The sequence below is a fragment of the Microtus ochrogaster genome, chromosome 21 (assembly GCF_000317375.1).
Source record: "Microtus ochrogaster isolate Prairie Vole_2 chromosome 21, MicOch1.0, whole genome shotgun sequence".
Taxonomy (NCBI): domain Eukaryota; kingdom Metazoa; phylum Chordata; class Mammalia; order Rodentia; family Cricetidae; genus Microtus; species Microtus ochrogaster.
Window position 1 is genome coordinate 43,446,007 of NC_022022.1, and position 19,365 is coordinate 43,465,371.

The following is a 19,365-nucleotide window of genomic DNA, read 5'->3' on the forward strand; positions in this document are numbered from 1 at the left end:
CAGACCCCTGCCTATACATCTAGTGCACACCACAGACCCCTGTCTGTACATCTAGTGCACAGCACAGACCCTTGCCTGTACATCTAGTGCACAGCACAGACACTTGCCTCTGGATCTAGTGCACAGCACAGACCCCTGCCTGTACATCTAGTGCACAGCACAGACCCCTGCCTCTGGATCTAGTGCACACCACCGACCCCTGCCGGTACATCTAGTGCACACCACAAACCCAGTGGAGATCAGAAGAAAGGGAAAATGAAGGATTCCAATTCTAATAATTAATACATTTAATTCTAACATATTAATATATTTCTAATTAGGAAAGTGGTTATCACACAAGAGTTTAATTGTAATGTATTAATATATATATCTTTAAAAATTACACCTGCTTGGGATTTTAAACTAATCACAGACTCTGACCAGCTCTCAACCAGCCTTCCTTACCAGTTTCATCTGACTCGTTCACCCGTAGTGTTTTCCTAGGTCCAGATCTCGACATGCTCAAACTTCACCAGCCAAGTAGCCAATGGGTGAGAATAGGTAGTCTGACCGCTTTGTGAAAATGGGGATCTTAGCATAATCTCTGCCCTCCCTCAGTTGGCTGCTCTAGTGTTGCAAGGTCTCTGCTGCAGGATTCTCTCTGACCCTCACCTGTTTCTGTCTGTTCTGCAGCGTTCCTCACGGGGATAGTTTTGATTATGAACTTAAACTTTTCTTTACGTGCAAAACCATCCCTCTACCTGCTAAGCGTTCCTTTCACTGAGACTTTCCTCAATATTTAAGTGAAAAGAAGTCATTAGAGCTTTCCGCAGCGTTTCTCTTTTTGCTCTTCCCTGCTTTGTGATCAGCTGCAGGTTCTGAAGCTGGCCTCCCATGCTTTAACGGCTCTTCAAAAACATCGCTCGGCATGCTCACACAGAAGAGGCGTGGGTTCATTTCTGTCACCTCCTCATTTCGAGAGACTGCCGAAGTCAGGGAGGAAAATGTCTCAGGCTTCTCTGTGAAAAGGAGGGATGTGAGGCTTTGGCTATAACATCACAAGGCAGCGCACGGCCAATCATCCTTGTTCAAGGGATATACCTCAAAATGTAAATTGGTTTTGAGTTGTTGAAATTGCTGCTCATTGACGAGGAAGGGGTTAGCTCGTCTCTCATGTAACTGCGTTCCCTCAATGTCAAAATAAAATGACTCTTTTCATAGGATATTTTGACACATTTGTGAGACGAGGGATAACGACAAAGGTAAAGAGAACACCAATTAAACTAATTGGACATTTGTCTACAAATAAGCCTTTATCATCAATGACAGTTAACATCCCCTCAGTGAGGAAGGGTGCAAACACCCGGCTTTCATTAGCGGGAACCTCAGCAAGCCTCCCCTCGGAAGCCCACATTTCTGCCCAGAGCATTCACTGTCATCGGCTTTTCTCTTTGGACGAGGGTTTCTCAAAACACAGGCTGAGATGCATGGTTACTTACAGCAAATAGCCAGCAGTCACACTGAAAAAAGAAACAAAAAAAAAAAAAAAGAATTTCACTTCTGTGCCCCGCTGTATCTGATTTTAAGGGCAGATGGAGCAGAGGAAATAAAAGAAAATCTCCCCCTGGAAACACAGGAAGCCTTTTGCTCCTGATGGATCCCACCCAATTTTGCCCATGAGGGGTGAGACCTTATAGGCTGTTGGAAATTTTCAGAAGAATGGCTGCTTTTTATTTTATAGGTGAGTTGTGGGGTCCAACACTAGGCAACAGCCATTATGTCATGCAACACTCTCACTCGGTGAAGGAGCTGGGATTCTAAGGCCATCCTCCGTGATTCAGCTTTGTACCAGAACCCAAGAGAAGACTGGGGCTAGCACTTACCTAATGCTTCTTTAATTTCTGTTGTTTTATTTCAGGGTGTGTGTGTGTGTGTGTGTGTGTGTGTGTGTGTGTGCGCGCGCGCACGCGCGTGCAAACATGCATAAGCCAGCAGTAAACCTCATGCATCCCTTCTCAGGTACCCCACACCTTCTTTTCTGAAACAGGGCCTCTCACTGAACTTGAGCTCCCTCATTTGGCAAGACTGGCAGTCAGCGATCCCCAAGGCCCTCCTCTGTCTGCCCCTAGCACTGGGATTGCAGGCATTAGCAGCAGACCTAACTTCCTCCATGTGTCCTGGGGACAGAACTCAGCTCCCAACACTTGTGCAGTCACCACTACCCTAATGAGTTCTCTCTCCAGCCCCTAGTTCTTAATTCATAACTCAGAAAAAATAGACAATGAATGCAAAAGAAAACATTTATTTTAAGAGTACGTATCTGAAGATAACAACAGAAACAAAACTAAAGCAAAACGAGACTCACACACACCGTTCTTCCCTTCTTTGCCCTCAGAAATTTTATGTAACCAAACCGAAAGGTAAACAGGTATTTAAAAGTTTTTTCTTTGTTGCAATTAACACAGGTAGAAATAGAAATCCTATTTCAACTCTAAAGATACAAAAAGAACAACATCTACAGAGTCAAATTAAAGCTTAAGTAACGAAGACAAAAATGGGTATTTTTACTTTTGTCATCCACTTCAAGACATTCAAATTCCTTTTTAACACACCAGAAATCTCAGCACCAGTCAAAGGGCAGAGATCTGTGCAATCAGAGGGTTATTGGATTATGGGAATACACCCCAAAAGAGTGTGTAATGAGTATGATAAAGATTCTATGGACTGATATTTTGGATGAACAGAAGTAAGATAAATCCTACTGCCTATTACTGTTATCTTTGCTCACTCCACCATGATGCCATGGCTGTACACACACACACACACACACACACACACACACACACACACACACACACACACGTATATATGTGCATATATATGTTTGCCTTTGTTCTATTTTCACTGCTTTCTTGGTGATGCAGAAGGCAGGACTACCAAGGGAGGAAAGTGAGGAAGGAGGAGGAGTTAGCAGCTGTACTTTGACTTCAGTAGTGAGCACCATGGAGCACGGTGCACTGTAACACAGGCTGTTGATCTCCAACAACAGACAGTTTCCCTGCCCCCTCTTCATTGTCCCTCTACCCTGGGGTCTCTCCCTTTTCCATCTCTCTCCTTCCCCTTCCCCTCCTCACCTCTCCCCTTTGGTTTCTCCTTCTTTCCCTCCCTGTTTAGTCTGCAGCCTTCACAGCTCCCCACATTTTTGTCTGTCTTTTCCTTCTCCCAAATGTTGGTCGTAGCTGAGTGACACAGTGAGCCTTCCTAGTGTTTCCCTGGTAACCAAGGCTGACTGGCACCAGGCACAGAGTGTCTAGGTTTCTAACTTTCTAGTGCGGATCTGCTTCTCTGCCAGCTACAGTAGCTGTGGCTCCTCCCAATCTGGTGCCACGATTTATCACAGTGCGAACTGTGCTCCTTCACGGAAGAAAAGGTGTTAGGTCTATGTCTTTTTCTCTGAACTGATGAGACAAGGGTGAGGACAGAGAGGTCTTTAGTCACTGCAGAGAAGGAAGCACGGTCACAGCTGGACACTGAGTGACAGATGACATTCCCACCTCCTATCTCTTGCTGATACCTGAGGTCTGAGCCTCAGGGAAGTTGGAGCAAGACTCAGCATACTTTGTGATCCCTCCCTCTTCCCCTTCTCTTCCCTCCCCTCTCCCTCTCTCTCTCTCCTTTTGATTAATGGTTCCTGAGTTAGTTAGACATAGGAGTTGTTTTTTTTTTTTTTTGACTTGGCAATTCGGTGGATTCAAAATGAAATCAATTAGTATTAAATCCCCAAAGATTTTTTTTTGTCATATCACAAATTCCTTCTGGTTTTTCCTGAAAAATTAAACTGCAATCTCCATCTCTTTTGAGGTTTAACAGATATTGGATCCAGTGAATCTCTGGCATCACCAACCAGTAAGTAAGACCCGATACATTCCCAGTTGTCCTCCAAATCTCAACGCAATAAGCTCCTATCAACTTGACGAGGCAGACAGCCAGGCCTTCTCGGAGATATCACACTCCAATTATTTCAGGCAGGAGCTCTGGTATGTAATCAGGACTGCGTGTGCAGCTCCACAGGAACTTGGCTTTGTGGTCGAGGGTTCTGAAGATCCTTTCTGCCTCAACCTCGACACTCTAGCCCAAATCTTGACGATTTCCACCCAAACCAGAAGCCATAAAAACTTCCTCTTCTCTCTCTATCAGAGATGTCAGAGAACGGACTCCTCACAGTTGTGTTGGGTCTGCTGTGAAAGATCAGGTGTTCTCCATCTTCCTCAAGCTGGGAGGTCAGGGATAGATAAGCCCAACCATCTCCTCTGTGGGCTCATCCCCTTCTAGTCTGACAGACACAGGCACTTTCCGTTAAGAGAATTTTATTGAAAGAAGGTAATTAATCATTTCCTCCAGGCTAATCATTAGGACACTAGGACACTGTGAGAAGTTTATACAAATCAATCCACAGTACAGGTTAAATTCTCTTCCATAGCCCTAGCCTTTATACATCAAGACATGATAGCATCTACCTCAGCATTTCTGAATGTTTCCAGAGACAAAAGACACCTGGGACAGGGGTGGTACAGTATCTGCCGAGTTTTCTCTGACTCATTAATTGTTTTATCTCATCCGTCATTCACCGAATCTACAGGTGTGAGAGATCGCTTGACCGAGACTTGAAGATTATTTTCTTGAAGTGATTAATAATAAGTATTTTCAGCTCCATGCAGCATAAAATCATTGTTACAAGTGTCCAATTAGATCATTGCTGAAGGAAGCAGCTGCAAACAATATCTGATATAGGAATAGTGATAATGGTCAGTAAACCCTAAGGAAAACAAACGAGGCCTTGGTCAGAGCAGGGCCATAGCATCCTGCACTGGCCTCTGCTTTCTACATCAGCGGCAAAGAAATAAACATCCCTGTGATGTGGGCACTTGGCATCAGTTAAGTATAAAGGAAAAATAGTCACACCACAAAGTGCCTGGAACCATGACTTCTCCAGGGCGCCGTGTGCTTCGTTCTGTGCTGACACTGCCTTCTCTCGGACACCACAAAGTTTTGCTCTTAGCTGTTACAATTTTGCCTTTCACTCAGAGCACATCAACTTTGTATTTACCATGTGCAAGGCTCTTATATTACGAGAAAACATAATTAAGTGAGCCAAATTCCCAGCCTTTAAAAGACCACATCATCAATGCAGCAAACAGTCTGTGTACCACCAGCACAATCTGGATACACATCTAGGGATTTGTGAACCTGCTGAGTTAGGAACAATGTCTAAATGTTGACGTCTGTGCTCCCTAGTGTAGCATTAAACCCACATCCATCACATAGAGGAATAGAAAAAAAAACACACACTATAGTTTCCTTTGATTTGGCAGATCTAACAGCATAAATGAAAAGCCTCGCTGGCTCTCCTAGGACCTTCTGTCGGCAAGGCTACTCTCCTTCCTCCTCCCCAGGCTGCCCCACCCTGCCATCCTTTACCAGGGTTCTTTGAGAAACCAGCTGCAAATTTTGTGTCTCGGGGGCAGTCCACAGACTACTCCTAGTAAGAGATCAAACTTTATCACCCTCCCTCTGCTTTCCCGACTCAGGGATTCTGTTCATGCCCTCAACTCTATGACGTGGGACCTCCTCAGCCAACTTTGACTTAAGACATGAGGCTGCTTCCCACAGGGAAAAGTAAGAGACTACTTGCTTTAGTTCCATTCTTCACAGGATCCCCAAACTGCCCACCCCACCGCCACAGTACAGACTCTTTAGTTATTCATGGGGTCCTGGTGAGAGATCTGTTCCCCTAGCTCCAACACTTTGGGATAGGCTGCCACCCAACCTGGTGATTCTAATATGATAGCTTCAAATTTTATATCAAAAGACATAACCAACAACACAACTCTAGCTACCTGAATAAAGGACAATGTGTAACTACTAAAGACCACAAACCAAGTAGTAACTGTCCCCAGCCGGATCAACTTTGAAAGACATTGATTTCAAAAGAACAGTCATAAACATGTTTGAAGAATTTAAAAAAAATCAAAGAAGACACGAAATAACATCTGAATGAAATCAAAGGAGACAAGAATAAACTGAAGCCCAGGAAAATACAAATAGATGGCTGAATAAATAACAGGAATAATTCAGGATATAGAAATGAATTTGATAAAGAAAGATAAAGAAATATCGAAAGAAACTCAAAGTGAAAATAAGTTTAAATGTGATATATTGAAAGACTCAGCGGAAAGCCTCACCAACAAAATAGATTATGTAAAAGACAGAGTATCGTGTCTTCAAGCCATGACATTCAAGGCAATGATAAATTTAAAAATATCCTCCTGAATGGAACACACAGAAATAATAAGATACCCTAAAAGATAGCATCTATAAATTATGGACTTGGAAGAAGAAGAGTTTAAGTCTAAGGCAAAGAATGAACAGGCAATGGAAACAGAAAAAAACACCCCAAATCTAGGGAAAGAGATGAGGTGTAAGCATTACATATAAACATATACTCATTGTGGTACAAACATTACACACAACATCAAGTAGTAAGACCAGAATATAAACTCCTTATGAAACATCACAGTTAAAACATTAAATATAATAAAACATGGATAGTATTGACAACAGCAAGAGGGAAGCCCAAGTCACAAGTAAGTGTTGTCCATCAGTACAATCCCCCGTATCCAATGAAAGCTTTAGGATCCAGAGAAGCATAGAGTTTTCAAATTTTGAAAGAACACAGATGTCCGCCCAGACTGCTTTGCCATGGAAAGATAGACATCATAATGCTTGGTTAGAGAACCATTGTTCTGTGATAAATATGGGCTAACAGGAATTTATGGACACCAGGCCAGCATTACAAAAACTTCTAGAAGGAATACTCTAGACTGAAGAGAAGGGTAAGCGCACCCAAGAAGTTGGGCAGAGAAAGAAATGATGCTAAGACAGACTGGATACCAAACAGGGCTGTGAAATTTCAACAATCAATACAATGTTAATCATATCAATTTTCCAACCAACAGACACAGGTTAGCTAACTGGATCAGAAAGCAAAGCCCACATTTATGCTGTTTTCAAGAAATACTCTTCGCCCTCCATGACAGAGGCTACTTTATAACGAAAAGAAGGGAGAGCAATACTCTAAACTAATGGAAGCTGCCCACAAGGTGCCACCGATCTAATAGCCATTCACTACCACTTAATATTCCACACATAGATATGGAAGAGAAACTTCCCAACTCTTTCTCCAGAGGGTGATTGCTCTAATAATAAAACCAGAGAGAGGCACAGCACAGAAAACTATAGCTAATATCCTTAAGGAATATAGATGCAAGTATTCTCAATAATATACTTGATAAAACAAAGATATGCAATATCATAAAGATCATTTTTATTGTTATAATGGCTTTATCCCAGAGATGCAGGGATGGTTCAATATAAAGAAATCAGTAAGCAATAATAAATCATATACCTGGACTTAAAGACAAAAATCATATAATTTTCTCAGTAGATAGAGAAAGGTCCCTTGACCAAAATCCAACATCCATTCATGATAAAAGTCCTAAAGAAAGCAGGATCAGAGGGAACATATCTCAACACAATACATTTAGATATGACAAACCCAAAGTCAACATTCAATTCTCCAGACACCAGGGTTCCTTCCCACGGTTAATTGCTACCAATAAATCAAATCACAAAACATGGCTTCCACCCCTAGATAGTTTTAGAGACTAGTCCCTTAAGTAGGCTGAAAGTTTGCATGAAAGAAAGCAACTTTCATCTGAGGTCATGCATGCTGACGATTGCAATCATTATTACAGCCACACAACATAAAACAAAGCATTTCTGTTCTCTTTCAGGGGTAAGCATTTACAAACTGGGAAACGTACTAAACATCCTGATGTATTTGTAAGGAGAATATGCAGGGAATCAAAGGCCTGTTTTGAATGAAGGACACAATTCTGTAAGGAAGCATTCATTCCCAGGAATGAATGCAGCAGAGGTGAGCAGGCTGCCTTTGAGTGTGGCTGGCACCATCAGACGAGTAAGATCCTGGTATGCAAGGACTAAGATACCAATAGAGATCAGCATGGCCTGTGGAAGGCAAGCATGCCACCAAGGCAGAGTGCTGAGATCCCACATAGCTCTGTTCACAGACATGGGGAGGAATGGGGCATGCTTCAGTCTCCAAGCACTCATAAGCTTCTATCAGACAGGGAAGACAAAGCAAATCTGGAGGTGGCGAGAAAGCAGAACAAAAGAAATGCAAACGAGGTGAGCACACTGCCTTTGAGTGCAAGAAATGCAAGAGAGGTGAGCATGCTTGTCTTTGAGTGCAGGAAAAGCAGCAGAGGTGAGCAGGCTGCCTTTGAGTGTGGCTGGCACCATCAGACGAGTAAGATCCTGGTATGCAAGGACTAAGATCCCAATAGAGATCAGTTTTGGCAGAGTACGTGGTTCTGAGTGGCAGAAGTGCGAGTGGGCAGGAGGAGCCCCGAGAGTCTGGACTGGCGTGAATGTAGAAGTCAGGCTGCAATCACAGAGCTCCGTGAGAACAATCGTTCAGCCACCGCAAGCCTCCATACCTGTGACCACAGAGGGAAAAGAGACACGCAGGGACTGAAAGAGAGTTCAAAGGCAAAATGACAGGACCCGATGACAGGCTGAGCGGTAGGCTTGAATGAGAGGGAAAAGCACGAGATAGTGTGGAAGCATGGTGACAGCAGTGACAGAATCAACACGGCGTTCTGAGTTGACAAGCCGATGATCAAAGTGACAGAGCGCTCCCTCCTGCCATATGTCAGCGTGCCGGAGACGCCCAGCTGAAAGGAGTTTTTTTTTCCCCTAGATTCTTCTTGCTGGGGAGTACATGGGCGAACGGCAAACTCTTACAAAAAGAAGCTCTCTCAGGTACTTGCTGATGTGACCTCGAGTGTCAAAACAAATTAAAAGCCCACAGAGCGAGGGTCAGCTCTGATGTCCACACAGTTTAGAACTGCAAACGGCCGGCCGTCGCTTTCCCCTGGCGAACTTTCCCGAAGCTCACCAGCAAGCCATAACAAAGGATCCAATAACATTTGGTTGCTTCTCCGTGAAGATTTGCTGAATGGGTGTAAGGATGAGGGGGTTAACAAGAGGCCAACGAAGACCTACTCTCCACTCGTGTGGATCAACATGTCAACAGAGTGGAGAAGAAATGTAGCCGTTCACAAAACCAAGGCGCCATCCTGCAAACAGGAACAGCTACTTCTGGAAGTTCCACGCCCAGCATGGTGGAAATAACAAACAGAAACATGACTATCACCTGATGTCATTTGAAGACTTAGTGCGAGCCCCTGTCCTGTGCTGATCAATACACACAGCTACAACAAACTTTCAGCCCTTGCTGTGGATTGATGGGGGCAGTAGACCTGGTGGCAACTGGCTGCACTATAAATAAGCATTGCAAAAACAAATGGCCACCTTGTCTGGGGATTGTTTCAATTTCCGTATCCACAGACGGCTTCCCTGGAGCTGTACTGACGGTAATTGACAGACTAAGAGCATAGCCTATTAGTAAATATCTGTGTGTCTACTTGTGAGAAGAACTGAAAGGAACCAGCCCTACCTTGGGCCTTGCGGTTGCAAGGATAATTCATACATGAGAGGCTGACCCGCCTGTCAGCAGAGGTGACTCACAGAAAGGTATTCTGACCATTTCAACTAACAAGGAGCGCACCTCATCTCCTCAAAGCAGAAAGCAGCAGAGCAGAAGATAAAATTATCGTTTGCTGTGCTTTAACTGGAAGCCAAATATTGATCAAATTTTATTTTATTTTTTATTTGAAAAAGTACTTCTGAAGCTGTCGGTGATGAGGTGCTGAGAGTTTTAACAGAGAAACAAAATAAGCCTCTTAAAGTTCTGAGCCAGATAGTATTGTCTAAAACAAACACTACCAAGTCTTCTCACAGATGCCTTCCCTTTCCAGGGCACTAGGAACATAGCGTTACACACCGATGTTTTTCCAGGGTTGGTGAAGCCTGGTTCTCTAGAGTGAAGTTTTTCTGGAGGAAACCTGTCCTTGTATGAGCTGCAGGCAGTGGGAAAGAACCTGACACTGAGGCCAGATTCCATGGCCAAAGTCACTCTGCCCTAATCCCATCCTGGTACTTAGGGTGAGTCACTCTGGAGTCTATTTGATCTTTGACCTCTTGACTCGGGCTTATAACAGAACAAGGACCAGAGCTATAGACCAGTTGTTCTGATTTGTAGCTGGTCTCCAAAGGGTGCCTGAAGAAATGGGGATCCACGTATATTTTCCCTGTGGTCTGTGAGACTAACATTTTCCTGGACCTTTGGGTTCATTTCCCTCTAGATCTGTGTTCCCCTCACTTGGGTATATGCATAGATAGCATCTGATCCAGGTTTCTGAATAGTCTGTATTCTCAGGATGAGACTACATCCCTGTGTGGATGAATCAGAGTAAAGATGTTCCTGAAATCTTAGGTTATTTCTAAATGAACAGCATCTCAGGACAAGCACTGGGCTCAGCAGGTTGCAGACGCAACAGGCCTGTGGGGGATAAGCATGTGCCTTTCAGCTCTGTGCTGGGTTTGTGTCCACCTTCCCATTGTGAACTTGGCCCACTGCCATGTGTTTGGTGTGATACTGCCTTCACTGGCATCAACATTCACTTCAGACTTGTCTCGATTCAGAGGTCAAAACTGTTGACTGGCAACGAGATATGGGTTGAGGTCATCCTTTCCTGATCTCATGTTTAATGTTTTCCATTAAGGCAATAGGACTGAGTGATACACAAATTAAATATTATGTCTAGGTATATCAATGGAGGTGTTTGGGGAGAGATTGGCACTCAAATGTAGGGATTTGGTTAATGAGCTGGTTCTTCCCAAATGTGCGTGAGGATATTCCAACCCATCTGAGCAAGCATGGAACCAAAGGCGGTGGAAGGGAAAAATTCACTCCCCTTTTCTTTCTCTCCTGCTTGAGCTGGGGCAACACTTCCCATCTTCTGTTCTCAGACTAGAGTTGAAGCACGAGTTTCCTTGGCTCTTAGGCCTTCAGATTCAGGGATTCCACTGTTACTTTTTATCACCGTGATCACACACAATGATCATGGCATCTTATGGAAGGAAGGGCTTACTTGAGGACTAAGGTTCCCAGGGGATAAGAGTCCATACCATTGGGACAGGAAAGCATGACAGTCAGTAGGAATGGTGACCTGAGAAGACTCTAAGAGCTCACTTCCTGGCCCACAAGCATGAGTCAGAGAGAGCTCATTGGGAATGGTATGGGCTTAAAACCTCAAAGCTGCCCTGGCAATACAGCTCCTCCAGCAAGGCCACATATCCTAATCATTGCCCCCTAATTCCACCAGCTGAGGACCAAGTATTCACATACCTCAGACAAGGAGGGCATTCACATCTCAAGCACCACAGGCAGCATTAGGACACTTGTTTTGCTGGCCTCCAACATTGAATATCAGGTCAGCTAATGTCTCAGATGACAGCTGTGTGTGTTACCCTGCACTTGTGTGCTTGTGAAGTCTGCCTCTTTGGAGGACATTGACCATGGACAAGCAATTGTCTGACCATTCTCTTCCAATCAGGACAAGACCTGGACTTAAGATTCAGGCCACATGGTACTAAATATAGACGCCGCCTATTGCTGTTAGTCCAGCAGTGTTTGCTTGTTTGATGCAGGGGTGATCGTAATTAACCTCCATGATGATTTATGACTTCGTGAGACAGCAGACACATCTGATGTTTGTTCCTAAAGGAAAAAAAACACCCATCAGGGCCACTCATCTCTATCTTCTCAAAGCTCGTGCCCAGTTTTGTCATTCTGCAGGTCTGACGTTCTGGAGCAGGCTGAGTGACTTCAGCAAGGGTTCTCAGGGTCTTTTCTCATTAGCCAGCTTATTCATATGCCATGTTTGGGGCCGTCTTCTAGATAGAGTCATGGTGGTAAAGGAACCTCTTGTTTCTGTTATTAGTTTTTCATGACGTATAAGCAATCATTAAAGAATGTGTGGATACTCCTGATCTCCATAAACCAAAGGGAAGTTGGTGTAGTTTTGCTTCTGCTGCCCTGTGTTGGTTAAAACCAATCTCAAAGCAGGCAGGATGAAAGGACTTGGAGACAGACTCATGCTCTTAACAGTCATGTTGCAGGGAGCCAAGGATAGAGGGGCCAGGGGAGAACTCACACTAATGCCTGTCACTCACCCTGGCAGAGCACACAGGCATTTAGTACATAGCATGAGTTATTATCATTGTTAACTCTCACTTCAATTTCATCTCATTGCTTTCCTGTGTGGAGCATCAGAACGAGGGTGGCTAGGCTGGGCCTGATGACACCAGCTGTCCCAGCACTCAGGACAGTAAAGCAGGAGAATTGCAGGTTTAATGCCTGCATGGGCTACAGAGTGAATCCCGTGACTCTGTAGTGAGAAGTAGCGATGGGAAACTCAATAAGAACTGTCTCCAAAGATAAAAGAAAAGAAAGCATCATTGTTGACCATCTCTTCACACATGTGAGGCCCAATTTCTATCCCTCTGACTGCAAATGGGTCAGAGCCGTTGAAAGACAAAGGTCTCTTCCCATCACTCAGTACCCCCCAACAGCCAATTCAATGAATGATGACCACGGATTGCTGTTAGAACTTCCTTGAATTCTATGGTTTCTGAATATGCTGGCTGATTATTATAGACAAGGAAGACAAAAAGCCCTCGTGGTTGGAAAGGCATTGTCTAGCATGATTTGATTGAGTTATAATTTGCCCAGTTATAACTATAGTACAAGCTTGTCAGTTTGTGCTTTGGTCCCTAAGTTATTCATTCATTTGTTTTTCCCTTAAATGCAGTTGTGAGATACTACAACTGTAACATCCATGTCGGTCACACACTGTTTCTATGTGGAGCTGTGGTAGAGCCCATGACAATTTTTGTCCAGTCCCCATCATTGTCTCATCTCTTAACTGTGCATCACATGCTACTGACTTCCGAGTTACGTTACCCATGTGTGTGAATGTGTGTGTGTTCACACATGTTTGTGTGAGTACCTATGGGTGCCAGAAGAGAGTGTCAGATCCTATGGAGATGTAGTTACAGGCAGTTGTAAACTGCCCTGATGTGGACACTGGAAAGAAAACGTAGGTCTTTTTGCAGGAGCAGCAGGCAGTTCCTAACCACAAAGTCATTGCTGCAGCCCCTTCTAAGGCACTCTCAAGTGGAAACAAACCACGAATATTTACTCTATAAACCTTTTAAAGGGCATTCTGGGTACATGATGAACTTACTGCTTTGTATTTTGTATTATAAATTATTTTGGTATCTCTTATTGTTCAGATTCTGTTTTGGGTTTTATAGTCATGGTCTTATATAACTCCTCTGTAAAACCACAGAAATAGACTAACTGTATAATTAAATAGCACATAAACACATCGGCCCAGCCAAATAAAGCAACTTTGAGCAATTAATTAACTTGTAGAATAGCAAAAAGAAATATTTACCATTATTATCTGAAATAAACACTCCTTTGGCACAGAGAGTCGTAGAAACAATGTATGCTGGGAAATTATTATTTCTCCTGGTTTCTGTCACGAGTGGCTGTGAGAGAGTGTCGGTGTGCCACTAAAACCCAATACTTAAGAAGTACAGCCAGCCCCAGCTACATAGGACCCAAAATCCAGTCTGGACTACATGAAATCCTATTGCAAAAGAAAACAAAACAAAAATCAAGAAAACAATTGTAGAAAAGGAATTGTGGAACTTCCAACTTTAAAACAACAAATATTTAAAAAAACTGTCTTTGAAACATCTCACTCTTGTCTAGGCAACACTGAACAAATATTTATGCCCGCACATAAATGTGTACAGCACTCCTTGGCTGTCGGTCACAAAGAGCAATAAATAAAACATAACGAGGTGGAATTCCTGGCTTGTTGCCTTTACTGCACATCTTAGAAAAGACAGAGTGTGAAGTTAGGATTGATAGCTCAGAGCCCTGCAGGGTCACATAGCTGCATCCAGCAACGTTTCTAAGGAGGAAGGACGGAAGGGGCTTGGTAAGAGGAGGGAATCTAGGATGCGACACATGATTTTCTTGGCAAAAATCTGAACTGTGTTCAGTTCACCATCGTTCTTGCCTCTTCTGTTTCTCTGTTTTTCCATGTCCATCAGCACTAACCTACTTGTGAGGGACCCATGGTTAATAATCCCCCAAAAGGGCTCTGAAATTGCTTGTTAAAAAAGTCTGATAAAACCACAGGATAACCACAATTTAAATGACAGCATCCATGCCAGGAATGCTATCCTGTCACCCTTTCTCCCAATCATCATAGGGCAAAGAGGATCCCTATTATCCCATCTTTCAGACAAGAGAGGCCTGTTTTGGCCCAACTGGGAAGAGGATCTGGGATCTCCTGAACTTTGGTTCTTTAGCATTTGAACATTGGTGCCGTATCTCCCCTCAGCCTCATTTTTCAGTCTTGCCTAGAGCACTCAGTCAGGCTTGGTGCCTCCTTAATACTCTCTACATTTTCTGCTGTAATAAAGATTGCTCCAACACTCTGCTACTCATCTATATTAGTGGTGGGGAGATGACTCAGGCATTAAGAGAACAGACTGCCTTCCTAGAAATCCCAGCTTTGATTTCTAGTGTCCCTAATGTAAGGTGACTCACAATCACCTGTAACTCTAGTGCCAGGAGATCCAGTGTCCTCTTCTACCTTCCACAAGAATACAGATTCATGTACAAACACCCATATCCATAAAATAATAAACATTGAAAAAAAAGTAGACAAGATCTCCTGAGAAAACTGGGAACATTGGGGGTGGAGAGAGAAGGGAGGGCAGAAGAGGAGGAGGCAAAAAAGGGAGTGGGGAGGAGAACTTGAAGGAATGGAATGCTTGAGATGGGGAAAGGAACAGAGATGAAGAATAAGGAAAGAGATACCGTGATTAACGGAACCATTATGGGGCTAGCCGGAAACCTGGCACTAGAGAAATTCCCAGCAATCCACTAGGATGACCCTAGCTAAGACCCTAAGCAATAGTGGAGCAAGTGCCTGAACTGGCCTAGCCCAGTAGTCAGGTTGATGACTCTCTTACATGTCATCATAGACCCTTCACCCATCAACTGATGGAAGCAGATGCAGAGATCCACAGTGAGGCCCTGGGCTGAGTGCCCAAAGACCAGTCGAAGAGTGGGAGGAGTGAGAATATGAGCAAAGACATCAATACCATACTGGGGACACCCACTGAAACAACTTTCTTGAGCTAATGGGAGCCCACCAACTCCGGCCTGACAGTGAGGGAACCAGCATAGGATCAAACTAGGCCCTCTGAATGTGGGTGACAATTGTACAGCTGGGGCAGACTATGGGCCACTGGCACCAAGACCAGGATTTATCCCTACTGCTTGAACTTTTTGAGGCTCCTTCCCTTTGGAGGGACACCTTGCTCAACCTAGATATAGTGGGGAGGGCCTTGGTCCTGCCTCAAAGCAATGTGCTAGACCATGTTGCCTTATCCTCTCTCAGGAGTGGATGGGGTTGGGTTGAGGGGAAGGTGGAGGGAGGAGGCGGAGGGGAGGAAGTGGGAACTGGGATTGGCATGCAACATGAGAAAAGATAGCTTTTAAAAGATAAATTAATTTATTAAAAACGTAGGCAAACTTATGTTTCCTATGTAAGTGTAGTTTTTAATTCATTCATTCATTCATTTACTTTACATTTAAATCAAAATATAATTTCTTCATTTCCTAAAACTAAGAGGACTGTATAGTCTCTAACGTCCTACAGTAAGAATGTTAGCCAAGTCTTCTGTTTAAGGCTCATTCTTTGAGGAACTTTGTACTCTTAATAATGCCCTACTTCCTCATAGACTATGAAATACATTGAGGAAACTATATCAGTTTTCAATTGGTAGGGTCTGTGCTTTTCTATTTTCACCTAAAAAGAGTATAACTTTAAACTACTCATTGTGAAAATAAGTGTCATCTGGAAAAATCATAAATTTATGCTTTTGAGAAATAATCTGAATTTCCAAGAAATAAATTTGGCACCAATAATCCAGGAGCTACATACCCAGGGGAAAACGTACCACACAGAGGTCAGATGTAAATTATTGCTGAAGTGCCAGCATGCAGGAAACGTGGGGCTGTGCATTTTGGGAGGGCTGCAGACTCACTTGAGAACTAGCTATAAAACTGCAAATAAACTCTTTCTGTAAAGGAATGCTCTCTCTTCTCCAAACTGTTATGGAGACATTGGTATATCACCAAATAAGGACCTTGTAGCTTTGACTAAAGTAAGCACATTCATACATCAGGAAAATGAGGACTTTCTGTGCAGAACTGAGGTGGTGACAAAGGTTATATGTGCTGGGGCTGTAGGCCAGTTCTGTAGGAAATAGAAAGGGATACTGAGAGCTTATGACAGTGAGCATGGGGTATTTTGTTTTGCTTGTAGGGGTCCTCAAGTCTACTGTGCTATACATCATCACACATGGCATTCATTTTGTTTGCTAGTGACATTAATGAAATTATTAGATGAGATAGAATATCAAGTGATGAGATATCATGTAATTGTACAAATAGCTTGGGAAAATGGTTTGAAATTAATCAAACAAGATTTACTCTTGAATTTAAAGGCCGGTTTTTGATTTAAAAGATCCAATAAAGGCTGAGGTCGCATTAAAATTGATTTTGATAATAATATATTTCCAATATCTAATATAAAATTGATTTGATACTCTGTAACAGGATTGAAGAAAATGCAAGTTGCTTTAAAAACAACAGGGAAAAAAAGACAGGGAAAAAAGGAATTTGAAATCCTTATGATTATTGATTACTCAAAACAGCCTTGGTTAACCAGGTTTCTAAAGGTAAAATGCTATAGGCAGATTTGTGTCTTAAGAGACTACGTTGTGGTTAGATGTCCATCTGATAGAGGGACGAGACCCGCAGAGAGGAGCAAATAGGACTGAGAAGGGAGCACAGAGTTGGGTGAGGAGAAAAGAGACTTGGCTGTGGGATTTTCCGCAAATTCTCCACCTAAAGAACAGTAGTATTTAAAATTATGGGACACAGAATGAGAACAGCAAAGTTCCGTGTCTTGGATGGGAGGAAATGATTGTGCTTGTGATTACACAGGGTGCTGTGCTGATATTTTGTTTGTGATCTAACAAATAAAGCTTGCTCGAAGAATGGAGTGCAGAGCTAGCCACCTGTTAGCCAAAGAAGCCAGACAGTGGTGGCACATGCCTTTAATTCCAGCACTTTGAGAGGCAGAGGCAGACAAATCTCTGTGAGTTCAAGGCCACCCTGGGCTCTACAAGATTGATCCAGTCTAAAACAGAAGCAGAGCCAAGTGGTGGTAGCTCACACCTTTAATCCCAGTACTAGGGAAGTGAGACAGGAAGTGATAAGGCGGGGCAGAGAGAGAGGAATATAAGGTGGGAGGACACAGGAGCTCATGACTCAGTGTGAGGATTCATGGAGACAGGATCTTGCTCCCTTTGGTCTGAGGATTTGGTAGATGTCTCTCTAGTGGCTGGCTCCTTTACTTATCTGATCTTTCAGCATTTACCCCGATATATGACTCCATGTTTTATTATTAAGACCAATTAGAATTTGGGCTACAGGCTGCTTCTTCACAGAACTCACCACATTTTTAGACAACAGTTCAGAGGATTTGATTCTAACCAGGGCATTTAAACTTTTCTCATAATGGAAACTCCATCCACATTTCTGTAAAACTGATCTATTCTCACAGAAAATGTATTCCGGAAGGTTCTTCAGTGTGCATCCTTCACAACCAACATTCCCAGAGCCCTGCATTGTTCTTTGGAGGAGACTCTGAAACTTGAGTTACATAATTACAGTTTGCAAAATAAGGCCGCTATTCTGAGATCCTTGCTGGCGATTTCTCCCTACTGGTATTAGAAAAACGGCAGCAGAATTTAGCTGCAGGTGATGATGTAAAAAGATACCAAACAAGAATGTAATGAGGCTTTTCCATTTTTAGCAAATGTGATTATGTGTATTATCTCTAGAGTGGATTTCTCTTTTTTTCTGTAAATATAATTCCTGGAAGCGCTCACTTTAGGGAAGGGTTATAGAAGCAGCTGAGTTGAGCATCTCTATAAAGCCTGATTTAAGAAACCCAGGAAACACTGCATGTCAACATCCACTGGATGATGCACAGTGCATAAAACGCCACTAAACAGATGCAAGCTTGTTAGGCATTTGCCTGGATAGCATTCAAAGATGTTTACAACTATCCTATCACTACAAAATGTTAAAACTCATTACTTTTACATATCTCAAGTGAAGAATGTATTTTCAACAGTTCACTCTGGTGCTGAAGAGGGATAGGTCTGTTCTAAGCAACACATGTGTGTCTTTGTTATTTCATGTATAAAAACAAAGGCTTTGTCTTTTCTGTTGTATTGAAACACAAATGTTTTGGTATTTACAGCTTATTTTGGTTGAAGAATGTGAACCCGACTAAAATATGTGAAATGAGCTCTGAATAACACCAGGGAATTTAGAAGACTTGCATAGTTTGACATTAACTACAAATCTGCAATAGTCAATTTGCTAGGTCAACTTGGCTGGGCTGTGGTGCCTACATGTTTGATGGAACAGTTCAAATGTTTATATAAGAGTATTTTAGATGAAAATCATAATGATAAATTTTGAATAGTACACATGCTCCCCGCGCTAGTCACTTGAAAGTCTGACTGGAACAAAAGATTGACACTCTTGCTCTGGAGGGAAGTCAGACAATCTCTAAGACCCAGAGAAGTACAGGAACTCTCTCCTAAGTCTCCAGTCAGCCAGCATCCAGTCTTTATAATCACATGATCGATCACTAAAAATCTTTCTGGACATATTCAGGCTCAACTGTTTCTGTTTCTTGTTGAATCCTAACTGCCAAATTCCTCATAGCTGTAGCACACCACGCCCATCTGCGCTCTATGTGCTACCATACAGTTCGGGAACTGAGGGAGGGGCTGGAGATTGAAACACACAAAGACACAAAGACAGAAACACGAGTCATCCTTGATACAGGAATGCACCAAGAATGCCCTCTTTATTGTGTACCAAAGACGCTTATATAGGAATCCTTAACTGATAGTCATGCCCCAACCAAACCCACAAGAAACCACTTCCCTGTCATCAGGAACTCCTGAGGGTCTCGTGCTCAGAGAAGCTGCAAGCATTACAATTGTTTACCAGAAATTCAGGATCTGGGAGGTTCACAGCTCCCAACACATAGCCATCGGACATCTGTACAATGGAGTGAGCAAAGGTTTAACAGGTTACCTGGCTGGGATATTGATCTGGTCCATTGATGAGTAACAGTGGACAAAGTCACCCAA

The 19,365-nt window shown here is 43.0% G+C and overlaps 1 protein-coding gene across 2 annotated transcripts in view; it reads right to left on the reverse strand.

The window, feature by feature from the left end:
• The window catches only part of Negr1 (neuronal growth regulator 1), a 791,857-nt gene that overhangs the window by 415,638 nt on the left and 356,854 nt on the right, over nt 1–19,365 (reverse strand). The gene's annotated exons all lie outside the window — the stretch shown is intronic.